Source organism: Quercus suber, unplaced genomic scaffold, assembly GCF_002906115.3.
Source record: "Quercus suber isolate HL8 unplaced genomic scaffold, Cork oak 2.0 scaffold_31, whole genome shotgun sequence".
NCBI lineage: Eukaryota > Viridiplantae > Streptophyta > Magnoliopsida > Fagales > Fagaceae > Quercus > Quercus suber.
The window spans coordinates 155624-165921 of record NW_027069496.1 but is presented as its reverse complement, the minus strand read 5'-3'; the positions used below and the strand labels follow the sequence as shown (position 1 = coordinate 165921).

Sequence of the window (10298 nt, the reverse complement as noted above, 5' to 3'; positions counted from 1 at the left end):
TACGTTAAATAGGCTTTTGACATTGACAAATTAATCAAAAAAGATTATGTGTTGGATTTTTCATCCAATCCATAACCATAGGATTTCAGCGGAACTTTACAGGAAGGCATATAAGCAGGGGGTTTACGGATGCTTGTCTCAACAGTGTCACCATTCTTTACAATAAAGACCGTGTCCATGCCCCAACTCATGTGTCGATCTAAATGACAGTGCCAAAACCAGACACCTGCCAAAAAATCATTTAATCTTAGTATGACATATAAATGAACTAGAAGGTAATATTATTTAGGTTCATTTTTATTGTATTTTTTTTTTTAATTGATATTAAAGATATTACAAATTTTATTACATAGATCTTATAAACTAACAAAATCAATTTTTAATATACAAATAAAAACTAATTAATAAATATATTTAATATATTAATAATATGATACTAGTCAAATTTATTATTAGGTCAGTTTGTAAATTTTTTTATTATAAAATTGATAAATTTTTTAATATTTTTTATAGATGTTATTATGTACCTGGACCATGTTTGGTTATTTTTATTTTTATTTTGTTTCTCAAAAAAAAAAAGAAATTTATTTTTGAGAAGGCCNTATACTATACTTCAGTATTGAGTTTTCAGTCTCAATATTCATGAAATGCTGCATGGTGATATTGCCATATTGAATGATCAAAGCTTGCAAGTCTTCCTCAAAACTTGAGTTTTGAAGCAAAGATGACCCTGAAGATGTTCCACTGGAGGAAGCCATGTTGAAACCACTGAAATGTTTGTAGCTTTTTTCACAATAAGAGTAGTCTAAGAGAGAGATTACCAGGACCTAGATACTAAATTACACTAACAGAGCAGATAATAATAACAACAACAACAATAATAATATAGCCTAATTTATCAGAGATAGGCAAAAATCATGAAATGTAGTACAACCAGTAAAGGAACACGACTTAGAAGGATTGCTTGAATGTGGAATTTATCATACACCCAGAAAGGAGAATCTCACTGAGAATAGGAGACATGAATCTCAAACTCGGTCTCCCTTGCCCACCCAAACTTCTCTCATTTTTCCCCAATTTTCTCAGCTAGGGCTATAGTGAGTCATGTATTTTGGTTTTGATTTCAAGAGTTCCCCTTTAATGTTTTTATTTATTTATTTTAATAACAGTTGTTTTATTTTCTTTTAATTATACGAAATTTATTATAAAAAATAGAGCCATAACAGTGTCGTTTTGACTCACTTAACGACACCACTTAACTGGATCTAATAGAATACTAAATTGACAAAAATTGAAACTTAAAGAACGTCTAAAACGATGAAATTGAAAATTAGAGGATTGAAATGATGAAAGTTGAAAGTTAAAAGGCCAGTTTTGAATTTTTGCCTAAATATTATTTTGAGAGAACCTAACTTCACCCCAGCAAATATTGGATATGGCTCAAATCCTGTTGTAGGATTACAATAAAGCAGCGAATAGAATTTCTTTGCCCATGTCCAGCGGTAGCTGATTGTCTTTGGAGGTCAAAAGAATCAGTCCAATATTGCACATGTTTTATCTAATTGATTAGATTATTCTGTATTGGTGCTACTATGGCTATTCATGCCTGTAATAGTTTCGCCTATACTTTCTGTTGTCCGGCCTGTATCTCTTTTTCAATAATAAATTTTATTTCTTTTATCTAAAAATAACAAAAATTAAATAAAAGAAGAAAGTCTCTTGATTGTCGCAAATTATTTTAATGTAACACTACGTTAAATAGGCTTTTGACATTGACAAATTAATCAAAAAAGATTATGTGTTGGATTTTTCATCCAATCCATAACCATAGGATTTCAGCGGAACTTTACAGGAAGGCATATAAGCAGGGGGTTTACGGATGCTTGTCTCAACAGTGTCACCATTCTTTACAATAAAGACCGTGTCCATGCCCCAACTCATGTGTCGATCTAAATGACAGTGCCAAAACCAGACACCTGCCAAAAAATCATTTAATCTTAGTATGACATATAAATGAACTAGAAGGTAATATTATTTAGGTTCATTTTTATTGTATTTTTTTTTTTAATTGATATTAAAGATATTACAAATTTTATTACATAGATCTTATAAACTAACAAAATCAATTTTTAATATACAAATAAAAACTAATTAATAAATATATTTAATATATTAATAATATGATACTAGTCAAATTTATTATTAGGTCAGTTTGTAAATTTTTTTATTATAAAATTGATAAATTTTTTAATATTTTTTATAGATGTTATTATGTACCTGGACCATGTTTGGTTATTTTTATTTTTATTTTGTTTCTCAAAAAAAAAAAAAAAAATTTATTTTTGAGAAGGCCGGATACATGATCAGGGACTTCTAGGACAAAATCTAGATGTTGTTTGAGCTAATTCTTCTAACCATAAAATATAGTCATATAAATATTAATCCAACATCCACGTTATATATATATATATATATATATATATTTTTTTTTTTAATCGGTAAATAATGGGGAGGTAAAGGATGGGTTTGAACAGCATACATGAAGCATTATAAAATATGTCATCACTACAGTGACGACGCCACGTTCAGGCCAGGGTGTTCCCAAGAACACCCTGACCTGGAAAAAAAAAATTTATATATAATAATTAAAAAAATTTTATTTGTTTACCCTTAAAAAAAAATTAGGAACACCCTCATCCAAAATTAGGAACACCCTCAACCAAAAACAGATTTCGGGCCTAAACAAAAACTCTTGATTTCCCATACAAAATAATGAAAATATAAACCTATAATCCAAACAAAACAGATATAGATCAGTAATGGAGGTGAGGAGAAGTTGTGCTAGGTAGAGGCAGCTTGAGAGAGGAGCATGGAGGTGTTATTAGGGATGAACGATGCCTGTTGAAAGAAGCATGGTGGCCGCGTAAAATGATGCTTGAGGAGAACATTGAGAGAGAAGAAAAGCTATAACTAAAAAAAAAAAAAAAGCTGTGACTAAGAAATAAGGACGAAGAAAGAATAGAAGAAAGAAAAAAGGAAAGGGATTGAAGAAAAATCTAGAAGAGACAGGCACGTGTGATAGGCGAGGAAAAAGGTTAAAGGAAAAATGCACATAAGTTAAAAAAAAAGAAGAAAAGCTTTGGGGGTTTCTGGAACTATAGGTCCAACGTTTTCTCTGGGCCGTGCTTGTAAAGCTACTGGGCCGGGTTTCTTTCTGTTTTTTCTTTTGTTGTTTTTTTTTTTTCTTTTTCTTCTAATTAATATACTTCAACCATTTCAGTGTTAAAAAAAAAAAAAGACCTGACGTAGAAAACAATGGAAAAGAGAAAAAAAGTTATTAAAAATTAAATTAAATTAAAGGGTGGGTTTTGGTTTATGGTTTGGGTTATGATATGGGTATAATTTAAGGCTTGAGTTTATCACTTGATTGATCCACTCAACTTTTAATTACGTTATATATATTAATTATACACATAACAAATTATAAAAGACAATTGATAAAAAAATTAAACAACTAAATTATGTTAGACTAAACAATAATGAAACAATACATTATAAAAGACAAACAAATTAAATTATGTTAAGCTAATATTTTTAAAAAAAATTATGTTAGGCTAAACAATAATTAATAATTTTATAATTAATGAAACAATAATATAACAAATTATTGTTTATAAAAGACAAACAAATTAATAAAACAACAATAATTAATAATTTTATTAATATTTCAATGAACTTATAGTTTATTATTTATTCTTTTGCTAAAATTATGGACAAATATTTGATAAGAAAACCACGTAGAAGACAATTATAAACTTTATGTATTTGCGTGTTTTTTTTATTGTTGTTGTTGTCAATATACAAAATTTTTATTATTAGATTGTATAATTTATGTTTATTGAGGAACACCCTGAAAAAAATTTCTAGAGTCGCCACTGCATCACTATACTGGTTGACTATCACTTGAACCTCATCCCATACCCATGCTTACAATCTTTAAAATGGATGCAATTTCTTTATAAAAGGAAAAAATACCTAAGAAAGCAAGAACAACTAAAGGGAAGAGAAGAACACACCAGGATTATTTGCCACAAATCTGATGGCAACCCATCCATTCTTAGGAACTCCAAAGGTAGTCACTTCAGGAGGATCAACCATATTATAATGTTTTGGGTCAATTTCATTATTGAAATTCCCAAAACCTGTACCAACCACATAGAAGCTATATCCATGCATATGCATAGGATGATTCACTGAGCCTGTTAACACGTTAGTCCCTTGGAAAACTATCTCGACTGCCTCATTGTAATTCAACACCTTCACCTTAGTCCCTTGGACTGTTAATTCAATGCTATCTGGAAATTCATCACCAGTGAAGTTATAGTATGAAGGTGGTTGGTCGGGAAAATCTGTTGTGTAAATTCCACTAATATTCCTGCACAAGAAATCTCAACTTGATCATATTTTTCAAACAAACATACCATATATGGTTGTAGGGTATACCTTTATCATAATATAAATCTAGTATTTCCATATATCCTATAAATTAAGATATGTTTGTTTAATGTCCGCGTGAACGTAAATCAGAGGAGGCCCCTTAAGGTCTTGTGAGCAAGATAATGGTTGGCTTATAGGAGTAATTGTTATTACTTTTAAAACTGTGAACTTTGAACAAAGTTGGTTGAGAAAAAATTGCAAAACTCTCTTTTCCATAAAATATTTGAGCTGGAAACCTACTTGACATATGTAATTTTATAGCAAGGGCCGGAGTTTTTCAGTTGATATAACTACAAGTACAATGTTAAAATTTAAAAGTGAATATACTACATGATAGTAAATCATTCTGCATAAAGTTTTATTAAAATTAAGCAATGACCAAGGATACTTTACAAGAAACCCATGAACAAACTCTTTTGTGGTCATTTTAGCAAAAGTCAACACTTTTTTCAACTTTTGTACCGTGAGGGGCAAGTCCCTTGCTAGGCTATTTAGGGAACTGCCTAAGTTTCTAAGTAGAAAAAGACACCATAATTGTTCTAATATAGCTCACAAGCTGATGATAGTTCACAAATATATTCAAATGCTTATCAAACATGGTTTATTCTAATATTAATGGTTTAGGTTTATTTTACCAACTACAATTCTCAAAAGAAGTTTTTCAACTACAAAAAAAAATACCCCAGCATATGTACTAAATTAAAATAATATGTTTGTAAAACTTAAACACAAATATAATTAGTCATTTTATATCTTAAAAATTAGGAAATTTTAATTGAAAATATAATAAGAAAATTATACATCTTATTTAATTGATACTTAGTGTTCGTTTGGATCACATCTGCATGTTTTTGTTTTTGCGTTTTATTTTTTTTTTGACCAGTGGCAAAGTTACAATGTTTTTAGCATGAACAATAATTCAAAAATTATTTTTTTATTATTTTCAGCAATAAATTTTTAATTTTCAGCAAAATAAGCAGTATTTAAAGATATGCTTAGATATCAGAAAAATATTTTATTTTAAAGTTGTCATCTCATATCTCAATTTATAAATTATACCCAACCTACCCTTTTTTAAATCATTTAAGAAAAGTGAAATGAACTACAAAGTCTACAATTCTCAAGGAGAAAAGGGTAAAACTATGCAAATGCATACCTTGTCTTTTCCAACAATCAAACAACGAAAAAATAGAGAGGTAGGAAATAACAAAACCTGTAGTAAGCCTGTAGCACATCAGTACTTGGGTTGACCCAACTTATATTATTCAAGCTTGTCCCTAATATCTCATCACAACTCCTCCAGAACATGTTAGACAGAAGATTGTATTCATGGAAACTGTTACATACATTTTGGTAGTTATGTTCAAGGGAACGTTTACGGGTATTCATAGCTAGCTAAGCTCCTAATGCGATTAGTGAAGTTTAAGGCAGCAATATAATCCAGGTAAAAAGGAAGTGTATTGGAAAAGAAGGAGATGATGGGAAACTATAGTTGCTTTCGTATTGGAGAATTGCAGTTGCATTGACATGATCAAATGCTGTAACAGAGGCGTCTTCGCTTGAGTATTGTCTAGCAGCCATATAATAGCGACCAAGAGACTGGTTTGTCGTGATTAAGACATCCATTGTTTGTCCTGGGCTTATCATTATGTAACTTGTAGCTAAAGGTTTAACATAACGTCCATCCATCCCAACAACTGTGAGATTATGTTGAGCTACCGCAAAAAAAAATTCTGCATTCATGACAGCATTGATTATACGAAGAAGATATGTCTTGTTGTAATCCACTGTCCAATGGTATGTTGTTTCTGCAAATATTAACATCATTGTTAAATATGTCACTTTACCTTTGGACAAAGTTTAAAGACAATTTTTTACCAAAATTTGTTGAAATGATCAACTTTGAGTGATGGAAAAAAGAAGTGTTAGGTCCATGTAAATGAAATTGTCCACCCACTTACAATTAATTACTCAAGTAAATTGTAGTAAAAATAATTGTGAACCTAGAAGAAATGTGAACTTAAAAAGTTTGTGACATACCCTTGGAGCAGGCACAAAAATCTCCCGGTTCACCATTTATGGTATAAGCATCGGAATGTGGCAAATCACTACCATCTTCAAGGGCTTCATCTACCTCTTTCTTTAAATTTCCCTTGTACCAGGCCGCTGTATATTCAATAGACTGAGTTAGACGTAAGGTAGAATTAATATATATATATATATATATTTTTTTTTTTTCCGGTGATGTTGCAAAAAGTCTCCAAGTTGACCATTCATGATTCATGACACAATCTCCGAGATAGGATTTTACTATAGAACCAAAGATAGAAAAACATTGGATATATATATATATATATATCTAATAAAATTGAATTGCTTGATAACGAGTTGGGGAAAAAAAAGGAATCATTTGAGAATAATTATTTATCCCACAATAAAGTGAACTTATATATCTATAATCTATAATGTACTATATATATATAAATATAAATTGTTTGACTTTTGTTGACTTTTATATATATATATATATATATATATATTTTATAATAAAACAGTTTTTTTTTTTTTAGGGAAATTATAATAATACAATAAAACAGTTTTAAGATATCACTAGTTGACTTGAATCCAGTGATTCCTGTCTATTCAATCACAAGTGCGTACCAAATGTTATGCATTGCAGAAATATTGTTAAGCATATTATAAAATAGCTCAATGGGTTTATTTTAAAAATTGCACAAGATTTTAAAATTTAAATAGCAAGTGTTACTTTTTGGAGATGTGCCATGACACATTAGAAAATTCGTTCATGAGTTTATTTTAAAAACATTATACATTTTTTTAATACAAAATAGGAGTTTGCCCCTAAATCAAATGTCAACTTTGAGTTTCACCCTTGAATTGTGGGACCTCAATTTAAATTTTAAATTTTAAATTAATTATTCAATTGACAAAATTATAATTTTCATTAAGCCAAATTAAAGAACATTCTCTAAAACTTCAAACTAAACTTAATCACATCAATATTAATTCATCTTTCCTAACCAATCAAAATAACATCCATTTATTTTACGACAACCAAAATAAAAACAGTGAATTTGACGGCATCAATGGTATGACTTAGTTCTAATGGTCATTTTCACATTTCTTCTTATCACGTCTCATCAAAAAATTTATAAAAATTATTGATTTTATTACTCATTTCCATTTTTTTTTTTTCATTTTTTGAAATGAAATAGCAAAGTATGATGAAATTTTTTGATAGAAATTGTAATGTCCTTAATGCCAGGATTCCTAATGTTTGTCTAGTAATGTCTTAGAAAAGAAGCACTTCCATATGTTCTCACGTCTCGTCAATTAAAACAGGCGTGTACCAAATATTTCTTTTTGAACAAATACCATGACACGTATTAGAGAAAGCGTGTACCAAATATTTCTTTAACTACAATTCCAAAAGTCTATACTTTTTTCATCAAAATATTAGAATTGATGCGTGTACGTCCAAAATCCATATTTTTTGGTACAAAGTTACTTTTCAAACTAATTTAAAAAGAAATTTTTTAAATTTATTATATATTTTTTTAATATTGAGTGTGAATTTTAAAAATTTAATAACATGCTACCTAAGATTTGTTAGGAAATTATTGTGAAAATTAATTGGACTCAGTATTACACTAAGGGTACGTTTGGTACACTAAATGAAGATTACGATAGGAATTGTAATATTTATTACTATGAATAAAATGTGTTATAATGTAATTGTGGGGCCAGAAAATCGGGTAGCCTTGGCCCACTCCAAGCCAAGCCCAAATGGCCCACGCCGAGGATGCATGATGGGTCTGAGGATGACCCTATCCTCGGGCGTCCGAGACCTCGGAAAAACACGAGGACCACCCTACCAAAGGACTCTTGGAATATCCGAGGAAAAGAGGGCCCAGTGCCACGCGTTGGCAACAGAAGTACGGAGAAGGGGCAAGCCCTGGGCGAACTATCACCTCGGCATTGAATACGCTCACCTAACCCTTCTAGCCGCATTAATGGGGATGTAACCCCTTAACAGGGCAACATCGATCAGGGTGAGCCACTTAAGCACGGATATGACCTCTGATGGGACAGACGGTCAGTAGGGAGGCCAATAGATGATCAACAAGAGGAGGAAGAGAGGGAGATATAAGAAAGGAGAGCAAAGTGTAAAGGGGGGGTTTGGAGAGGAAAAACCTCCTCGGCCATGGTCCGAGGAGCATCCCTCAGTTGTAAATTGGTCTTAGTATCTTTCAATAAAAGGAAAGTAGTTTATGCTTCATGGAGGCCGGTGAGCTCCTAAACCTTCAACCCACTCTCTACAAATTCATTGTTCTGGGTTCGTTGGGGCCTAGGAGAACCCATATCTTTTGGGCCACAAAAACCGACCCTACAATTGGCGCTGTTTGTGGGAAGGATTAGTGTGCTGACCGGTGCAACAGGCGATCGTTCTAAGTAATCATTCTACGGAAGATTGGTGGTGATTCAAAAAAAAAAAAAAAAAAGAACCGCCAAACAAACATTGCAGAAAAATAAAAGTTCGAATCAGAAGATTCGACAGAAACGGAAAGAAACTGCACATTACTTTATTGAACAAAAAGTTACAATGTACAAACAGAGGCTCAGGCAAGAGTGTTTCAAAACTACTCCTACAAGCTAATCCTACAAATAGAGGCCCAGGTGGACCCGTCCTAAAACTAGCTAGAGGGAAGTGTCAACCCGTGCTTTTATTGGCATCAAGAGAATGGGAGAGCTTGACAATAGAATGAGGGAAGGAGGCTGGCTTGCTTCAAGGCCACCAACAACTCCTTTCTCAGTGCGACGGAGCTTGAACAAAGCGAGGAGCAGATGCAGGGGCACTGGGACGCCCTCCCCCGTGATGTTCCCTTGATTCTCTCCAATCCTCACAAGCGTTGGCCGTTGGAGACGGCAACACTCGAGCACCAGCCATGACATGAGTTCACGCGTCTCCTCCGTCGGGGGTGCGCTCTGGGGAGAGACATTAAGTACTTCAGCGACATCCCTCCTGGCCACCGCGTACGGCACTGTCAGTGTTACGCCTAGACTTTGCCGCGCCGGAAGCCTAGTGGGAGCTGCGGTTACAACGGCCCTTGGCACGGATGTCCTCACACCCGCCCAAAGCCGCCCCATATCTGCCAACTCCGGTCACAATTTTGGCGGGGTTATTAAAGGGGCTTGGGGGAATTGAAGGGACGTGTTTCTAACTGCGTTGGAAGTTCATGGAGTGTGAAGAAACCTTCCCCCCGGGAAGCCTTATATAAAGGATGAAGACTGGTGGGAGTTAATCCACACAGAATTTGAAAAGAGAATTATCAGCAGTGCTAATCACGAAGCTACCAAATTCCAAAGGGACCGTAGACCGCTGGATTTGTGTTCATTCACGAGGACATTAATGAAGGCGCGTCTCGCGCACCGAAACGTCAAGCGCGGAGCGCGAACGGCCAAGGGATGCCTCGTAAATGAAAAAGACGGGGACTCGAGCTGGAAGCGAGGTCAACGCCACGTGTAAGATCATAGTCCGACCCAAAGAGGAATCGTCTCCAATAAAGCGGTCCGAGGACAAACCCCTTCATACAGAGAAATGGAAGCGTTAGACAGAAGCAAGGCATTGCATGGTCCTCGGACTCAAGCCTATGGGGAAGCTAACCGCTCAGCTATACCTGGGTACTAGATAGAACCAAGGTATTGCATGGTTCTCGGACTCAAACCTATGGGGAAACTAGATACTTACAGAGAAATGGAAGCGTTAGACAGAACCAAGG

At 33.4% G+C, this 10298-nt stretch overlaps 1 pseudogene; it reads right to left on the bottom strand.

Annotated features, from left to right (window-relative positions):
- Positions 1-1689: 1689 nt before the first annotated feature.
- Positions 1690-10298, bottom strand: part of LOC112025845 (laccase-14-like) — a 14763-nt pseudogene continuing 6154 nt past the window's right edge.